The 20,282-nt window shown below is 49.7% G+C and overlaps 1 protein-coding gene across 1 annotated transcript in view; it reads right to left on the reverse strand.

Moving 5' to 3' along the window:
• MED12L (mediator complex subunit 12L) overlaps positions 1 to 20,282 on the reverse strand; it is a 265,350-nt gene that overhangs the window by 90,205 nt on the left and 154,863 nt on the right. The gene's annotated exons all lie outside the window — the stretch shown is intronic.

Raw genomic sequence — 20,282 nt, forward strand, 5'->3', positions numbered from 1 at the left:
TAAGAGTCCTACTAAGTGTAAAATTGACAAATCTTGTGAAGTGCCAAGGAACAATACCTCAATATTTTGGATTCTACATGGATCAAATGGGGATAACGGGAACATGGGACACGTGTGTCACATAGCAGAGTCAGCTGGAGGGATCTGAAAACAGATTGCTAAACCCACCCAGAATAGCTGATTCAGTGGGCTGGGAAGGGCCTGGCATAAGCTCCTGAGTGACAGTAATGCCACAGATGTGAACCACATGTCAAGGGCCACTGCACTCAACACTTCTTATGGTCACACCTCCATCAAGATGACTGACAGCATTGCTGTCATGACCAAGAGCCAGATGGGTCCCCAGGAGATAAAGTCCTTAAAGGGAAGCAGGGCAGCAGTAAGGTGCCAGGCAGGGGTGAGGACTTGGCACTTGGAAAGCTCATGACTGTGTCGGGGCACCCAGCATGCCTTGCCAGGGGTTACAACAATGGAGAACTGAGGCTGTGGCTGGCAAGAACAGCAGGGGTGAAACTGGCCCCAGCAGGGCAGAAGCAGCCCACATTACTGTAACAGTGCACCAGGCAGACATGAGAGCCCAGGCACAGACTGAGAAGCTGGTGAAGTGCTACTGCCGCTTCCACGCTTCCACATTGGAGACAAGAAGCTGGACATAGACAGGTCAGGTGACCTGCCTGGGGCCTCCTAACCTGCAGGCAGGGGGGCTGGGGCGCTCACTCACACCCTGGCTTCGGAACCCAGTTTTCAACCACGGTATTTATGACCTCAGGAAAGAGCCTCAGGCTCCTACACGATATTTCCTGTAATTTTGATAACTTCCGAAGCCACCCCCAGACTCCGACTCCACAAACAACACATCCATGTGTGGGCTGTGAGCACAGGGCCTGCTGGCTCAGCAGCTCAGGCCCAGAGGCACACACGAACCTCCCAGGGCTTCCCCAGCAGCTCACGTTCATCTGCTGAGCGCCAGCTACATGCCAGGCACCGTGCTCGACACTTGCAGGGATACCTGCTGGTCTATTCTTATAGCCCCACAAGGCAGGTATGATTAGTTTTCATGCTGGGAACAAGTAATGAAAGTGAAGTACAAAGTCAGCATATGGCACCCCCCATTGGGGCACAGCACCCATCAGCACCCAGGGCAGGTCTGCAAGCCAATCACAGGCAGGTGGGTGCAGACCAGCACCACACCACCCAGCAGTCCAATGTCAACCCAGCAGTGAGAAAGGGGAGGAAGTGGCCCCTGGAGAGATGAGGGGGAGCTCTGCAAGCATGCAAGCTGCCACAGCCAGGGGGGCAGGAAGGGCAGGCCCTCCATCCTCTGAAGACTCTTGGCTCCTCTAGCACTGAGGACTCCAGGGGAAGAAGGTCCCCAGGTGGCTTTGTCTGCCTCAGGTCAGTGGATCCTCTGTCATCGCCCCAGCATGGGGTAAGCAGCGTCTGAAGTAGCACACTGGTCAGGAACGCAGGCCACAGTGAGTGCAGATGCGGTAGGTGGGGAGGTGAATGGTCACCTGACTTGGAACCTCAGGGGAAAGGCTGCCAGTCCAAGTGGGAAACTGAGGAAGGAGCTCACTGGAGATAAAACTCGAACTGCAGCTTGAAAGAAGAAACAGCACTCAGAAGGGAGCACAGCCGCTAGGTCAGAAGGAAGGCCACACAGGGGGCATCTGGACATGGGGCATCCGGAACCTGAAGCATGGCAGAGCCGGGTGGTGCAGTCTGCTCAGCAGAGGCAGGACAGGGACTAGTGCCCTGGAGGCTGGCCAGACCCCAGGCCAAGGGAACGATCTTCCCTGAGACAGGGAGGGGATGAGGAAGAAGACAAGAACCTCAGGTCAGAGCAGACAGAAGAGGAACAGGGAAGACGCTGGGGTGAGGAGGGCAATCCCCTGTGCTGGAAAACAAGTCAGTCAGGGAGAAAGTGACAGCAGGATAAGGCCCTCTGAAGGTCGAAAGTGACCCTAAGGCGTGGGAGCTGGAGGAAGCGCACTTGAACTCCCATAAAGCACGGGTGAGCCAAGAGTTCCACAGAGGAAGGACAGCAGCCGAGTTAGCCAGGCTTTCCCCAGGGTTCCTGAGGACAGGTCAGCTAGTCCTCCCTACACTGAGACACGCAGTGACACCACCACACAGAAACTGCCAAGGAGCAAGGAGCAGGATCAAAGGCCATGTGCCCACGGGCAGGAGCAGCTTGGTAAGAAAGTGGTAAGAAAGTGGGCCACTGTGACGTCTGACTTCAGCTGTAAGATGGATATTTGCATGTGGCTCTGCCTAGTGATAGCCACCGTAAGCAACTTTACCTGATGTGTATGTGAATACTGGTAGGGCTTTGTTTTTAAAAAAAATATCAGCAGAATGTATTAAATTTATCTTCGATTAATATTTTTATCTTTACAGTTGCTGTGTAACTGTATTTCTTCAAACCAGGAATGCCTGCACTGTGAGCAACACATCTTGCTCCCATGGGTCCCAGACTCGGCCTTACCCTCCCGCCATTCCAGAGTGGGGGTGGATTTCCTCCTCAGTAGAAGAGAAAACTGTCAGTACAGATCACAGAAAGTATTTCAAGGACTATTCATTTTATCACTAAAGGGAACCTAGGAACATTCTCAAGGCAAGTATCGGGGAAACACCATAAGCCCTGAGCTGAGGTGGGCGCTCAGCTTCTAAGCATTCTGACCTCACCGTGCACACAGATTCTGCCCGTCAGTTAACCCCTTCACTCTCTCTTGGCCTTTCAACAAGAAAGCACTGCTGGCTCCCTAGGCACCCACCAAGCTCCAGGCAATGGCCCCTGTGCAGGCTCCCTTGAGGTTCCCTCCCCCATGAGGCCTCCCCAGGCTCCCTGCTGGGCAGGGATCAGCTTCCTGCTGGCTTTGCCCACAGTGAATGGATACTCATCCCTGCACTCTGGAGTCCACCTGGCCTGGTCTAGTCCTGCCGCAGCCTAACATGGCCTCTCATGAGCAACCTGCCCACAGCTGGAGCTGGATGAAGTGGCCAGCCTCAGAGGGAGTATCACCACGGGGCAGGGGCCAGACGCAGGCCAGCTCAGACTCAGGTCCAGTTCATCCGCCCCTTTCGTCCACCATTCTGTGTACAGTTCTCAAGCCAGAAGAGGCAAGTACTTTATTTGAAGCCAACCTGACAGATGCAAATCATTCCAGGTGACAGATTAAACATAGTAATTCAAGCCACAGGGACCAAAGATAGCGATCTCTTCAAAGGCATATTAAAGGGTTTGTGAAAATTACACATGGCACCCTGGGTGTGAGTCACGATTAGAATGGCTTTGTGCGCAGAGATGGACCAGTAGGACCTGGTGAAGATTTCACTGCAGTCCTTGTTGTAGGCTCAGGCTATGTGGAAAAGGCATGGGATTCAAGAGAAATCCCTAGAGCTAGGTTTCAGTGACAACCCTCTCGTCTTTGGTAATAATGAGTTACTGTGCTATCAAGGTCTTCGACAGCCTTCATGAGCATTTCCTTGAAGAAATGGCTATGTCTGAGATTACAGTGACAGAGAACAATGAGGACACAACACAAATGCTAGGCACTGGAGGGGATACTGTCCCCAGTTCACACCAATGCCAAGTAAAGAAGGGAGGAGAGATAGGCCATGGAGGAGCCTCCCGGAGGCCAAGCAGCCCAAGGACAGTTGCCCAATGACTTACAGCCGCAGGGAGGGGCAGAAGCGAAGAGCTCACTTCAGGGCTGAGAAGCCCACCTGTTCCCTCAGCCAATTCCAATTCTGTGGAAGATGTGAGAAACACCTCTCCCCCTTGGCACCTCTGTCTCTTGAAGACTATGTCTTGAGAAGCCCGTGAGGTTATGAGAATTCTCATCCAAATATCTAGGTTCAAAGTAGGTCATTTAATAGACACTGAACCCAAGAAAAGTTGAATGAGCCACCCAGTATTAAAAAAAAATAGAATTTTATTCTAGGACTTGTCAGTTAGTAATCTAAGAACCAGGTTTAAAGACTTAAAAGGCTTATAGACATTCCCTTCCCATGTCTAATTCTAAATCCTGATGTGGACAGCTTGACATGTCTAAGGACCCAGAGTCTTGAAGCCCCTCCTGCTACACATCCCCCTGGATGGACTTGGCAGACACAGATTTCAAAAGCCAAGAGGAGCCAAGCACAGTGGACCACACGGGTAATCCCAGTGATTCAGGAGACTAAGGCAGGATTCAAAGTTCAAGGTCAGACTCAGCAATTTAGTGAGGTCCTAAGCAACTTAGTGAGACCCTGTCTCTAAATAAAAAATAAAAAGGGCCGGGATGTAGTTTGGGGGTGCCCACTATAGAACTCCCCCTGGGTGTAATCTCCAGTACCACAAAAAGGGAAAAAATTTTTTAAAGTTCTGAAGGATCAATGGGAAAGTAAAAATAAAAAAGTAAAGGAATTAACCTAAAGAATTAAAGAGTCAATACAGCATCAAACCAAATGTAACATGTGATGACTGAATTGCACTTCAAAAAAAAAAAAAAGGCTAAAAGATAACATTAAAAATTGTCAAAATTTTCACATGGGAGTATGTCTTTATTCATTATCTCAACATTATTATCTGGACTTATTATTGTGATAAAGTAAGCAAATACACATTGCTTTTTTAGAAATACATGCTAAAGTTAAGTTTGATCCATGTTAAAATGGTGCACCTTAAAACACATTTCCCTCCAAAAATGTATGTATGAGTGTGGGTGGGGTGAGGAATGTGTGAAAAACGGCAGCAACTGGTAAATCTGACTGAACCACTCCTTCACCTGATGTGTGGGTTTAACAGCTTTAAAAATAATTCCAAGAGGAAATAACACCACTCTTAGCTGAAACAAAAAGGATTTTTTTTTTAAAAAAAAATCTAAGCATTATGGTGGCAGAAATGCACACATAGACACAAAGGATGTCTTGTATTCAAAATAGATTTGAGATTTGTACGGGCTAAACAACATTACTAAAATGCCACCCTGCGTTTACCAAGATCTTCCAGCGAAGCAGCAAGGCAATTATTACTATAAAATCTCCCAGGGCTTTTATGAAATGTGAGACTTGCTATAAAAATCGCAGAAATGAAAACTCCGCTGGTTTACCTTTCGATGATGTGAACACTTACAAAGTTATGGGCTGGTTGCTGGCCACTGTTCTCAAGGCCTGCACTTCTTTGGTGACAAAACGTGAAGGATTTCCCTTTTCAAATGTCAGGTAAGACCAGCTGCAACTCGTCCTAGCTTGAGACTGGCATAAGGCATCACAGGGAGACTGCTGTGCTGAGGCTGACTCAGGTGAACTTGGACATTACCAGACTTGGTGCGCACCGCCAGCTGGAGGTGGACACAGCTACTGTCCCCAGACAGGGCTCACCTGGCTACTGGCTAGTGAGGAGGGGAGGCCTGCTCTGCCCCAGGACTAACTCAGGGAAAGACACAGCCCTGCCTTCCTGAGCAGCCACCACACACAGCCAGGAGCCTGGACACACACCCAAGGACCTAGACACACACCCAAGGACCTAGACACACACCCAAGGACCTGGAGAAGCCTGCAGGGTGGGAAGGGCCCATCCCAACTCTCTTGCACTTCACCTTTTTTAAAAGGCCACTTAAATCCAGGTGATAAAATATTGAGTTACCAAAACATTTTCCTTTCAAATTTATAATTAAGGAAAAAAATCAAAACCATCAGTAGGTTGGGGGGGGGGGCATTTTCCTTAAAGTTAAAAAAAAAAAAAAAAAAAAAGATCACTGACCCAAGTAAGAAAGTCAACCCAGGTATTAAAATTTGAAGTTCATAACAGAGCAGAACTGGCTATATTCATGTAAGGGAAGTATGTTGAATAACATCTTGGGAAGGTCCCTACTATGCCATCTCTCCTGGGAATGTGACTGGCAGTCCTAAGAACATGTAGACCTTTGCTCAGCATGCTTGGAAAGGTTGCAGGGATGTCTCCCTTTGAATTGATGCTCTTAAGACTTGGCAGTTGTTCTGCCAGCGAGCTACTGAACAATGAGCAGCAGATCATTCTTTTTTTTTAATTTTTTTTTTTTAGTTTTAGTTGGACACAATATCTTTATTTATTTTTATGTGGTGCTGAGGGTCAAACCCAGCGTCTCACACGTGCGAGGCAGGAGCTCTACCAATGACCTACAGCCCAGCCCAGATCATTCATTCTTTATGCACCATGATAAAAAGAAAAAGTTCAATTCAAAAGAAAGTCTGCAGGGCATGACTCTGCTGCTCAACGGCATGGACAGGCTGCACATGCTCCAGGCAAAACACAGAGCTGTGCAGACAGCCTCAGCCCCAGCAAAAAATTGCAGGTTACCCCAGGACATGCTCACAAGATTAGGCCAACTTCCATTCGGAGGCCTTCGCTAGGTCATGACACACAAACCCCACCCCACTCAGAATGGAAAAATACTAACCTTGTAGTTTTCTGCATTTGTGTGTTTAGGAAAAGGCAACTGAAGGAATATAATTTTGATACCCCAATACTGGCAACTGGACATATTTGCTTTTCTGTACATAGAAGAACCAACTATTTTATTATTTATTATAATAAATATATATTTATTATTTCCTTAAGTCATAAGCACACACTAATATGTATTACAGATGTACTGGCATGAAAAATGTTTTCACCTGACATTTGTTTTTAATTTCTCTTCATTTATAACAAATAGTCATAAGTATTGATTCCATTTGGTTAAATTAACTTATTTAAAATGTTGCATTCAAACAAATCCCAGAACTTGAGATTTTTTTGAAAGTTCTAAAATTAATTAAATTTTTAAAAAGTATATTATATAAATTTATCACTGTGATGTGCTTTTCAGAAAGAATAAAACAAATTATTTTTTCATTTTAAAGAATAACATTCATGAGATCCAGTGAACCAGTCTCTAGGTTACCTTTATTTTAGAATACTTTGGATAGTTATATTTGTATATGTGTGAAAATAATCTACAAATTTCCTCAGATTCTAGAATACCATTACTGGATTCCAAAAGTTATTAACTGCTACTTACTATAAATGTGTTTCAATTTTACTCTCTAAATAATGTGTGTAATAATATTTTAAAGAATTTCTCTCATGAAATATATTTTTTGTTCCTTTTTAAATCCAGAATTAACCCAGCCAGGAAATACTTTTTTCTAAAAGAGAAAGAGAAAGAGAAAGAGGAAAGAGGAAAGAGGAAAGAAGAAAGAAGAAAGAGAGAGAGAGAGAGAGAGAGAGAGAGAGAGAGGAAGAAAGAAAGAAAGAAAGAAAGAAAACAAGACAGAACAAATCCACCTGGCCTGAAGCCGGGGCTGGCAAGCAGGCTGGCGAGCAGGCCGAGCCGGAGCGCTGCCACCCACCCCTTAAGCCCACTCCTGATGCTCAGGTTGCAGCCTTTGCTGCTCAGGTGAGTCACCGTCTGATTGCTGCAGGTTCAGGAAGCTCTCCACCGTCTACAAACCTCACCTACTCCTCAAGGTGAGTCACACACATTATCGAGAGCAGGTCTCTCCAGTTGTTCCTGGGCAGGCGCGTTTGAAAGGGTGCCGCCGAGGGCGGCCTCAGAGAGGCAGGGAGCACCCAACCCTCCCTGGCAGGGGAGAAGATGCTTGCCTGCTGCACCCCACCAGAAAGCCCACCTCGCTGCCAGCCTTAATCCCACCTGACTCCTCATCAGGGGAGGGGAGCTCGCCACAGCTGGAAGGCACTGGACAGGTGAATGGACAGCCACCCCACTTTGAAAGGTAAGAAAGCCTCTCAATTCTCTTAAAAACCGAGGTGGATGGGACGCAGTGCTGATGAAGACTGTAATTATACTTCTCCTTCAATCTGAGGTTTGAGGGAAAAGCAGAAATCAGATGCGGGTTGTATCATATCCTGGCCCCTAGGAGGGCACACACCCTGGAGGGACCCCTGCTTCAGCCTCCCGTCCCCCAGGCAGAGCCCAGCCGCCTGCTACCCTTCCTGGGCACTCCTCTTGGTTGCACATCCATCCAGTGGATCGCTTTCCACCCTGGCTTCATTAGAAGAGCAAAATCCAAGGCCACTCATGATTGATCCCCAGGACCCCAACGTAGGTCTGCCTCCTAATCTTTTATCCATATTTCTTTAAAAGAGATCAAAGGAAGAAAAAAGGATTCTTTTTTGTCCCAGTTGCTTCATTTCAATAGAAAGAATCTCAGTCTTTCACTGTGCCACAAAGAACAGGGCAGACTTCATTCTGATGCCTTGAGACAGCGTGTCTGAACAGGCAGGAAGGCCGGGAAGCCGCAGCACCTGGCTACAGGCACCGGCTCAGCCATGCTCCCCTCTGATTGTTGGGCAACTTGGCACCCAGGGAGGAGAGGAAAGGCAAGAGAGCTTTCACTCTTCTAAATTAGAATAAAGACTTTAACCCATGAAGTCCCAGGTTTCCAGGTCTGCAAACAGTAATTGTTTCAAAGCCACCGAAAGTGGTATATTTGCTGTTTGAGTTTTTATACATGTTTTTATACATCAGGGTTCATGGGACAAAGTGGGTTAAATGATGGATGCACTTAGGGTAGAGAGAACTTTTATTTCTTAGGCTAAGCTTTATCTACAAACAGTTTCACATCATGTTCTCAAGTTGAATCTGTTGTCATGTTAGGTATAAAAACATTTATAATAATGGTTTTCTTTCGTAATTCTAATTTGAGACTTCAATTTGTAACCAATATGAACAATGAAAAATTATTATATGTTGGGGGTTAGCCAGACACCCTGCTGAAAGTACACGATTATTTCTGCCTATTCAAAGTGAACTGTCTCCATGAAGCTAGGCAAGGAAAAGGCATGTTCTGAGTCCCCTATTCAGGTCATTGTTACCACACCTCTCTAAAGACTGCTGCGGCAGGAATGCATGGGAAGGAAGAGGAGAAGATCTAGCTAGCTTCTCAATTCTCTATTTTTTAAAGACACAGTCTAGAAGCCAGGAACAGTAGTGCAAGCCTGTAATCCCAGCGGCTCTGGAGGGTTGCAAGTTCAAGGAAGGCACCAGAAAGTTAGTGGGGCCCTAAGCAGCTTAGCGACCCTGTCTCAAAAACTAAAAAGGACTGGGAGTGTGGCTCAGTGGTAAAGCACTGCTGGGTTTAACCAAGAGTTTAAATAAATATAGGATGTAGCCAAGAAAAGAAAGTATTTAGTCAGAGGACCATAACTATTTCATGAGGGCCCTGAGGAGTATGTTTGAACCTGAGATGGTCCTCGCAGAGACACCAGGAGGGAGAGGAAAGTGTGTTAGAGCGATGTTCTCCCTTGGGCTGTGCTCAGCAGCTGGCCAGCTCGGCTTCCTCCCTTGACATCTTGGTGTGTCGATCTCTGTGAGAACACTCCTTTCAAGCTAGCTCTAAGGGGATGCCACAGACATTTAAGGTACAAAAGACCACAGTGCCATCGTGTTTGCTATGCTCCCAAACTGAGAAAAGCTACAAAAGTCCGTGAAAGTCCCACAAAGCCCAACAGAGGGTGTGTGGCGAAGGCCGCAGAGAAGCAGAGGTCTGAGCCAAGTGGCTCCGAGTCCCCGGGGAAGGCTCTCTGCACAGCACGAGGCAGCAGTCGGTTTAGGGAATGGAAAGCCAAGGGCTCAGCAGAAAAGCTGGTCACCAGTCACCAGTGTGACCTGGGGAAGGCTCCCAGTTCCCAGAGGTCTCTGCCCCTGCTCCCAGGCTCAGTGAGGAGATTTGATTGGGTGCTTGTCGGAGGCCCCTTGCAGGGGAAGAATCCAAGACCAGAGAGGCTGAGTTTGAGGAACTCCCTGCAGCTGGCTGGGGCAGAGCTGGGGGGCCTTTGGTTTGAACCTCCCCAGCTTCCTCTCAGGCAGTGCTGGGTATTTGGGGTGAGCCTTGGGTTCTCTGATAATAAAGCTCAGCACCTCAGCTCTCCTCCTGGGTAAGGGGATCCATAGGGGCAAAGGGGATCCATAGGGGCAAAGGGCCTCCTCTGTGTCAGGCCAGGCTCCCATCTGACCTGGCAATGATCCCCACACCTGCGACCCCTGTCCATGCAAACACAGGTGGAAGAGTGCACGCCCCTCCACCCTGCATCCAGTGAGCATCACTGGCCTCATTAGCATCCTTCCTGGCCCCAGATGAGGGGATGTCCACTAGCCTGCACTTGGAGGCACACCAGGCTTCACCTGGTACGAGGCACCACAGCTGGTCTTTCCCATCCACAAGTTTTCAATTCCACTCCTCCTGTCATTCCCAAGAACGTTCAACATTTTGCAAGGAGAGGGAAACTCCTTCAACAACGCTTTCTGTTTTGTGATGTTGGGGATGGAGGAACTCAGGGCCTTGTGCATGTTAGGTAAATACTGCCACTAAGCCACGTCCCAGGCCTGCTTCTGTCAGGGCTCACACAGATCTGCATGCCACCCACTGTCCTTCCTGCAGTGGGATAATAATTAGCACACACTGCTGGACTGATATGCGCCAAGACTCCTAAATATCTTAGCAGGTGTTATTTGGGGGGGGGAACACGTGATTTTTAAGATGCTCACCCCAGCACCCCAATTGACAACCCAGCAAACTGACGGCTGAGTAGCCGAGCAGCAAGAAGCACAGCTGGAGCGGGAGCACGCTGCCTGCTGGCCTCCCTTCTCCTACTGCTTCCTGGGTTCGGAGCAAACTCGTTATTTGCTATCAGTTATCTCTTCTGTGGCAGTTGAATAGGTAAAAATATATCCATTTACTGTACACTTGCCATACAGTTTGACTATGGGGAATAGCTGATGCTGCCAGGTACGCTGATACAATTGTGAGGCTGAAGCAGGAGGAGCACACTAGAGGCCAGCCTCAGCTACTCCACCTGACTTGCACTCGAGTCCAGGCCTGGCCCTCATTGGCTGTGGCCACAGGACAAGCTCTGATGCTGCACGCACAGGCAGCACACATCTGCTGGGAGGAGTTCCCAAGCCTCAGCCTTCATTTGAAAGAATGAGAGAAACATTCTTACTTCCACTCAAGAGTTCTTATTAAATGCCAGGTCTGAATAAAAGGGCCATGCTAGGGCAGGACCCCATTAGGTCCACGAGGACTGCCTTCCAGAAGGGGAAACTAGGGCACAGAGGGTGGGCAACTCACCCAAGTAAAGAGATATGAAAGTTGAATCCAGTGTCCTTTTAATAAGTCAAAATGCATGTGACTTAGAATAGCCCTAGGTGCACAGGGACATCAGCCAGCGCCCACCGAACCCTGTAGTACTGTTGTCTCTGCCACCTCCTGAGACCTGCACCTTGGTCTCAGGAGGGGCCTGCACCTTGGCACTGCCAGGGGAGGGCTGTGCAGCCTGAAGGGGCTTGCAGGCTGGAGAGGCCACTGGCTTTCAGCCCCAGAGCACCTCTCCATGGGACACAGAGCAAGTAAGGCCTGGCTGGTGAGTTCCAGGAGGCCAGAGCATGTTCACGGCTAAATACAAGAAGATTCCAGCTGCCCTCAAAGCACAGCCAGTGTTAACAGGTAGCAGAAACAAAGAACCCAAGGTCCCCACACCATAGGAGCTCACGACATAGCTGAAGAAAGAAAAATATTCATAGAAAATGAGGTCTGGGTGCACAGACTCCGGAGTTCAGCTGCATGGTGCTTAGGCTGAGAATCGAGAGGCCAGAGCCAGGAGGCCAATGAGCGGAGCCAGCTGCTTCTGGACCGTAGGCACTGAGGGCAGGTCACACTGCTGGGTGCACAACCTGCCAGCGCATGCCTGCCCCTCCTCACACCTGACAGACTCAAAGACCATAAATAAGAATGAAAATGAACCATTTTAAACAAACTAAGAGAATACTGGGAACCCCACAACACTGTTGCTGGATGTGTTTGCTGAAGCCACATCACACCTGGGCAGACTGTCGCGGCTCGGGCTTGCAAGGAGGCGTTGACTTGCACTGGGAGGCCACAGTCCACTCATCCCTGGTCTTGAGACCAGTGTTCCTACAGGCAAGCTAGCAAGCTTTCCTGACTTCAAAATGCTTGGTTAAAACAAACACTAAAATAAGGGTAGCTGTGATTCTTCACCCTAATTGTAATCTTAGAATCTGGCAAGTATAAGGAGGATGAGTTTGGACAGGAAGGCCACCCATCCCAAACAGTGTAGCAAATGAATGAATCAGAGGGACAGCGGATGCCACCAAGGAGCTAGGCAGCTTCCATTTAGTAGTGCCTGTGGTGTCGACAGTGCATCCAGAAGGTCCCTCTACACCCCGGTGCCAGCATGTGCCTGTTAATCATCAACACCACCTTCTCCATTCTGCCTAAATCAATCATTCAGATTCCATGCTGTAAACAATAAAATATACACAGAAAATGAAAAAAATAAAAAATAAAAACGCCCACTCTGTGCTCCACAACATCTCAAACACGACCCCTGTCCTTCATCCTGAGACCCAGTCCTGTACAAGGCATGCTGGGACAGCACGGTCTCTGCTCATGTTCAGTTGAGACCACAGGTTACCTAACAGGTACCCATCAGCCAGCCAGTGCAGAGGCCAGCTGGGACGCTCCAGGCTATAGAGCACCCTACAGCCCAGATAGCAGGAGCGGGCCAGGCACACACGGGTCCCTGAGGTGTTTTCATCTCACTGCTGCATCTTCATAGTTCCTCTGGGAAGAGTGAGCAGGCCCTTCTCCCCAGCAGGCTGAGTCTAATTATAAGAACTCCCGAGCACTAGACCTAGCAGAAGAGCCAACTGAAAACACCCATTATGAATTATGGTATAAAAACATGTTCCTGTGGTCCAATCTGATCATCTGTACCAAGAACAAAGATGCTTTGTAGCTTCTGAAAGCATACAGATTCCAGATCAATCATGGTGGCATGAAGTGCTCCGTCACTTTGGAAGGCAGAACAAGATGTTCATGGAAAAGACACTGGCAGGTGGCTGCCAAGGTGGGACTGGGTCAGAGTGGGGACCTCCTCGCATGAGAACTAAGCATAGGTCAAGTGGGTTTGGAGAGTAGACCCTGCCTGCCAGGTGCTCTGTCAAATGCTGGGGTCAGAAAGACGCAGGGATGCTTGGGCAGGCAAGAGAAGAACAAAAATGCCAAGTGACAGCTGAAGGTAGGGCCACCAAGCAGGAGGACAGGAAGCTGAGACGAGGGCTCGGCTGGTCACACTGAGGGGTGAGGAGCCTGCCTCCTGCACCAGCACAGGAGGGGTCTGCAGGACAACAGGCCAGCAGGGCTGGGAACTGCGGGGAGGCAGGTAGACAGGGTTAGGGAGGGAGCCTGGTCACCTACAGGGCCTTGCGCTGGGCCCTGGACAAGACCGGTAGCCAGCGAGGGCAGAGACAAAGGAGGACATCAAGCAAGGAGATGTGGCCAGCAGAGGAAATCACACGTGAGAAATGTGAGGTGACATGGACACTCAGGTCCCCATCTCTCCACGTGAGGAAGCTATCAACTTTATATAGCCGCTCCAAAGAGTCATTTTCATTCAAATAATTCCACTCATTAGAGGAAGATTCTTTTTTTAAAGATGATTGATATCAGAAGTATACACTTACACAGGAATACTTTGAAAATAACTCTCGTGCGTAAGTCCCTTCTAAGTACATTAAATGTCAGGTCAGAGACTTTTACCATGGATGTGGGGGTGGGGTACTTGCTTTCACTGGAGGAGAGAAAAGGGAATGATGAGGGTTTGATGCTGATGAAAACCAAACATCCAGTGGTGTTGTGAAGACAAAGGGTACAGACAAAGGGTAAACTCGGTGGCCCCAGTCTCTTTAGGGACTGCTTTTACTCCCTAACCTGAACAGCATTAAGCTTTGATTAAACTGTCACTCACTCAGGAGAGCTACCTGACAGCCGCCCTGCTGGGAGAGGCCTGGAGGACACCTTTCCCAGTCAGCCATCCAAGGACCCGATCAGAACACAAAGGTGACAACCAACCACACAGACAAAGCTCTACTCCCCAGCACAATGCTCCGGCCACAGGGTGGCCCTGCCCTGAAGAATGGTCACACAAGCTTAGAGAGAGCCTCTTCTCCTCTGCACAGCTGGCAGATGGTGACCACTCCTGGGCCCTGGTCAGCCCCATTTGTGCTCATCTAAAGCCACTCCACTGGTTGGCTATGCAGACTGCAGCCCCAAAGGCCCAGCACAGCTACCTCAGCATCCATGATCCAGGATTTATCTGAGTACCTTACACTTGGCTGGAACAGAAAATTCAAATATGTATTTCAACTGAAAAAAAAACTGCAAAATTTGATGAAGACTTTCATTTTTAAGCAGAAAAAAAATATGTTTCCTTGGAATTTACCCTTTTATATACCATGGCGTTGACCACAGCTCACCAGATTCTCATGGCACCTTTAGGAGAGAGCGCAGGTGATTATTAGTCTCCTAATGGATGAGAAGGCTCAAGCTCTGAGAAATACAATGATATGTCCAGGGTCAACGAGTCAAAACCTTGACACCTGCCAACCAGATCCAGGCTCAGGAGGCCCCTTGGGGCTGCCCACCAAGCACACTGCCAGCCTGGGGCCGGGGGACTGGGCTCACGGCCTACCCTGCCCCTCACTATCTGCATCATGCAGGGAAACTTGCTGAATTGTTGGGTTTTTTTTAAAACCAGGGATTGAACCTAAGAGTGCCACATCCCCAGCCCTCCCTCCACTTTTAAATTTTTGTTTTGAGACAGGGTCTCACTAAATTGCTAAGGTTGGCTTTGAACCTGCAGCCCTCCTGCCTCAGCCTCCAGAGCTGCTGGGGTTATAGGCCTGCCACATACAGCAAAGTCTTGTTGAGGTTTCTCTCCTGTGCTAAAGGAATAACCAGGAGGAGGACTGAGGTTAAAACAATTCCATATAAACCCTGTCCTCGAGGAACTTACAGTCAAGTTTGTACCTTCTCGTCCCATAAAAATACACACACACACACACACACACACACACACACACACACACGGTGCAAGGTGCCCTGAAAAAATACGTGAAGTCTCAATGTGAACCAAATCATGCCTAAAGCAGTCTACAGACACCAACACAGCTATGGCAGAGACTCTGAGGGCGGCAGCTGAAAATGTGAATGAAGTGCTGCTGTGCTTTACATTCCAAGGTCCCAGGAGCCCTCCTCCATGCATTAATGCATTAATGAGATGCTTGCTGAATACAGTGACCTAATTCCATTACACAAGAGGTACCTTGGGAGCAGTGAGGCAACCCTCCTCCCCCGGGGCCTTCAGCAGAGCTGTCCTCTCAGGTTGTTGGAGAGCAGGTGCTCACAGGCTCAGACACAGACACAGGCACAGGTTTAAACTGGCAAAGAGTCTTGGGTTATAGGTGACCACAGGATGCGAGAGGCAGAAACTTTACATCCAAGGTCTTCTGTGAAGGTCTCGTCTCTGTCACTAAAAACTGGGCTACCTCAGGACTCCCACAGGACCTTCGGGGGCAGGGTTGCTTCTCAACAGGAAAGTGGGGACATGAACCCACTTTCTAACATCCTCACGGCTGAGATGTGAGCTTGCAGAGGGCCAGCAGGGAGGCCAAGAGGGCCTATGAGGCAGTCTTTTGAGAACCACCAGCACCAAATATGAAGTCCAGAAAATCACTCAGGGCAACCGTATTCAGGGACCATTTATCTTTCAGCTCTTGACCAGAAGGGCAGTAATGAGACTCATGGAGCCCAGGGAGAGTCTGGGTCGCTGTGGCCCGGCAGGGCCCTTCTGCCCACTCTTCCTGATTAGGAGGGTTTCCCCAGCATGTGCAAGTGACCCCCCTCCCCTGCTGGGGTCCAGCCCAGGACTGCAGGCCTGAGTGCTCTGGGCAGCCGCTTGCTTCTGAGCCCTGGATGTTGCGGCTCCCTGCTCTTCCCGCCTCCCTTGCTCTTTCCAGGGAGGGGGCAGGGGTTCCATCAGCCTCACTCCACCACCAATGAGACCTGAAGACCTGGAGTCTCCACGTTTCCAACAATCAATGCGGCTAACGGGGTTTTCACTTGAGGGCCCAGCAGACCACTGGGAACAAAGCAAAACTCAACGATGACAATTACTGAGTCCTTGGGTAGGAACAAAACAGCAACTCCTGGAACTATTTTTTCCAGGTTACTAAAAGGTACCAGGAGAACCATTTTTCAAAGCACACTAAGTGATGGTCACTGACAAAAGGGAAATCAGAAAAGGGGTTTGTAGGGCTGGAGGAAGCGGGGAAGAGAGGACAAAATCCAAGCAAAGTGTGCCAGAAGCCATCTGGGTTCACTGTAACCTCAAAGGATCAAATGGTGACTGGACCAAGGGTCGCAAAGTCAAGTGACCATAGGACCTGGCAGGCAAGATCCTGAGGGGGAGGACATCAGCAGGGGCACTTTGAGCATGTAAGGGCTCATTCCCCAAGGACAGGGCAGCTAAAACTGCTGGACGGTCCCTGCTTGGTACCAGCAGGTCTTTCCAACGTTCAGGATAGGACCCGGATCTGGATTCTTATGTGAAGTTTCCTGATGTTTTAAGGCAAATAAAACTAGAGATCTAGTTTGGAAGCTGAACAGTCTTTCACAAGTTTGGCAGAGAAAACGGAGCCCTCCCTCTTCCCGATCTCCCAAATAAGCCCCCAGAAGCCTTCTTTGACTCCCCAGCAGTGTAACAGAAAGAGCTGCAGCTTCAGTTCCGATCAGATTCAATGTGAACCCCAGCTCTACCCCATCACTCACTGTGTGAGTCAGGACAAGTTAATTAAACTGTCTGAACCTCATTATCCTCCTACCTGTGGGAGAAAAAAGAATTTCTAGGTCGCAGAGTTGCAGGGAGGGATGCTTGAGAAACCAAATCATGTGCGGACTTCAGAGTCCAAGACAAAGAAAACACTGGTACCTGGGAGCACTGTTCCCACAACCACAACCAAGGCAGGAGCAAGGAAGACAGCCCCAGGAGGCCACTGAGGGTGGCTGGAGGCAAACAGGAGGCCCCTGAGTAGCGATAGCATCTCAGCCTCAGGAAGGACTGGGAACCTGGGCCTGCCACAAACACCACATTCTCCAATGGTTTCATCAGCTTTGAGCTGGAGAGCTGGAGGTGGCAGGGCAGGATTCTGGCCCAGGAGCAGCCCTGGAACCAAGCCCTGATTCCTCTGCAGCAAGCCGCCTCTTGCAACACCCTGCAAGTGCTGGACACGCAGAGAATGCAAAGCCTCCTGGGGCACACCACGCAGGGATCCCAGGCTGAGCACAGGGGGTGGAGACAAGCGGAAGCAGGCTGAGCACAAGTGCCAGTCACAGGACTCCTGGAGGGCAGCTGAGGCCACAGAGCACACAGCAGCATCAGCAGGAACAGGTGCAGGAGGACACAGGGCAGCCATGCAGCAGGCACCTCACCTATCAATCACAGCACACAGCAGGAGGTTGGTGCACCTGGGCAGGCTGCTCCCGCAACCGCACCCCCACCTCCCAATATGGACAAATCCTCACACTCACATCATCTGCCATGTGGAGGGTGAGGAAACTGGGAGGCTTCTGGAGTCCAGGAGTCAGCCAAAGACTAGCTTCAGGCCTCCACCATAGCACCTAGGGGGCAGGGCAGGGGCTTCCATTCCCCTTGAGCTGGGAAACTCATTTTAAAATGCTGAGCACTAAATGATGAGCTTTGCAAACTCTGGCATCAGTTCTGTGTCCATGTCCACCTTACTCCCTCTGTCCTTCCTATAACAGACTTGTTTTTTTTTGTTGTTGTTGTTTTTAAAGTGAGAGTTGTCTGAAATTGCTGCCCCACTTCCTCCTCTCAAAAGTATTACTCAGCCTCTGCCACCTGCCCTGAGCAGGCCCAGCACAGCACACACAGCATGGGCCACACCACCACCTGCCCCTGAGGCCTGCACGACGGCCCGGTGCTGCACTGAGTCCCTGGACGTCCCCACAGGATGAACTGCCCAGCAACTCTTTCTGGGCAATCCTCAGGGCTCTCTGGCTGCTACACCACATGCACTGCTCACTGGGACTGCACCTTAAAATACCCACGGCAGTCTGGCCACTCGCTCCACCATGGACTTCACCCTGGAGGTTCACATTAGATCCCACAGCTGCTCCCAGCACCTGCTTTCTGCTGGTGGAACATCTGCTGAGGCAGCAGAGGAGACAAGACAGGAAAACAGCAGCCACACTGAAGCACCACATCACTCACCAAGCCCGGAGAGTCTCCCTGATCCCAGGAAACTCCAAAACCACTCCCAAAATAATTAGAATCCCAAGTCTTCCATAGGATTTCACCAGGAATTCAGAAAATGGGAACGGAGGTCCTGAACAAGCACAAATCACCAGACACATCTAGTGCCTCTGGATTAAGGTCCCAATTCCAAAAGAAGGAACCTGTAACCTAGTCACACTCTTCACAAGCAGTGAGTGGCCCTTGCCCAGCTCAGGAGGGGGGCTCTGCTGTGGCCCCTGTACTTGGCCGCCTGCCTCTAAAGAGGAAGTCGTCCTGTGCACCTTCTCCTTGGTCTTAGGAACTCATGCTTGTGGCACAGTGAGACATCTGCCTGGCTTTGTTCCCTTTCTGTGCACGCTTTTCCCCTTTTTCAACTTGAGATATAACTTCTGTGGTTTGTATTCATGTTATGAGGATGAGTCAGTGGTTTTCACAAACGGGAGAGGCTGGCGCAGCCAGGCCTAACGCACTCTCCTCTCCCCAGTAAGCTCCCTGGCGCCCCGCCCCACAGCCAGCGAACACTCTCTGCTTCCTGCCTTCCCAGACTTGCATTTTCTGGACATTTCACCTAAACGGCCTGTGGCCTTTCATGTCTGGCTTCTCTTCCTTGCCAACTGTGTCTGAGATCCAGCCCAACGTTGGCTGGACTTCACCTCCTCCCATTGCTGAGTAGCACCCCATCCCCCCATGACAGTGCCACACTCCATCTACCACCGCAGTCCCCAAGTTCTGCCATGATCTACTATGAACCTCCATGTGTGAGTGTCCATGCGGCACCTCTTTTCTTCCCTTGGCGAGTGTATACCTAGGGGTAGGACCACTGGCTTATCTGAAAAACTGAGGCTGAACTTTTCCAGAAACTGCCCAGGTGGTTCCAAAATTCTCATCAGCACCATGCAGGGACCCCGTTTCTCCACATTCTCAGAAACACTTGCCACCATCTTTTATTTATAGGCATCGCTGAAGATGTGAAGTGGTGACAGCTGTGGTCTTGCTTGGGTTTCCCTGCGGGTGAATGAGGTTCAGGGTTCCTAATGGTCTCTCAGTGAAACGACCAGACAATCTGTTGACCAACTGGGTCATTTTCTTTTTAATAAGAACCCTCTCTGATATTCTGAATATGAATCCCCTACCAGAAGAGTGGGATGCAAGCCCCTCACCCAGGTTCCGTCTGGGCCCTCAGCCAGCTCTGTGCTCGCACCACCTCTACCAGCTTCTGCTGGGGAAGCCCCAGAGGACAGCAGGGACAGGACAGCGGCACAGGTTGGGACAGAGAGGCCTAAGGTGACAGGTGTGCTGTTCAGGTCACTTTCCTCAGTCACTCTCCCAGGAAACAATCATGTGTAAACAGAAAGCGTGGTTTCGCCTCGCTGTGATCTGGTAAAAACTAACACAAGGCCGCACCGAACAGGGGGGACACGGAGAGCCTCATTATTGCCTCTGCTGCAGTGACCAAGACCATGCCTCCACACGCCCACTGTTTGCCACACCCTGTGCCTATTCAAGGGGCCTAAACCCTCAGAATAGCTAATCGGGGTGTTCCTGAAATTTCTAAAAGCGTTTCTTTTCTGTCTACTACTAAGTTCATATCTAATTGCAGGTGACATTAGCAAATGGAAGTGAGAATACAATGACAGCATGCAGGCCTCTCAACTCTTGACTTACTTGTTTTTTCCTCCCAGGGGACCTTCCCTTCTGCCTTGGCAAACCTGCCGACAGGAGCCCGTGGCCTGCTGCACCTGAGGAGTGCGGCCACTCAGTCTCGGCAGCTGTGTGGTGTATGAGCGACAGCAGTTAGGGACACCCAAGTCCCGCGTGGCACCCTCAGAGCAGGCAGTTCCGTGGGCTGCACACTGCCCAGAGCACCTCCCTGGATGTCCTCTCTGGCCAGTGCTGGGAAGAAGGGCAGGGCAAGGTGTTCCACAGCTCTCAAAACCGCACACACATACGATCTTGGCTTATCGTCACCAAAACATGGCCAAGCATCTAAATACATCTAAATGCTGTATTTAGCCAGAGTGAGACACTCAAACCTAGTCAGCGGCCCCACTTTTGAGGACCATCCTTAAGTCCACAGAGACTCTGACAGATGTTACAGTCCAGTGCAGAAGGGTCGTGTTGCCTGCAGGTGTCACAC

Source organism: Spermophilus citellus (genome assembly GCF_964194105.1).
Source record: "Spermophilus citellus genome assembly, chromosome: 7".
In the NCBI taxonomy this organism is placed as follows: domain Eukaryota; kingdom Metazoa; phylum Chordata; class Mammalia; order Rodentia; family Sciuridae; genus Spermophilus; species Spermophilus citellus.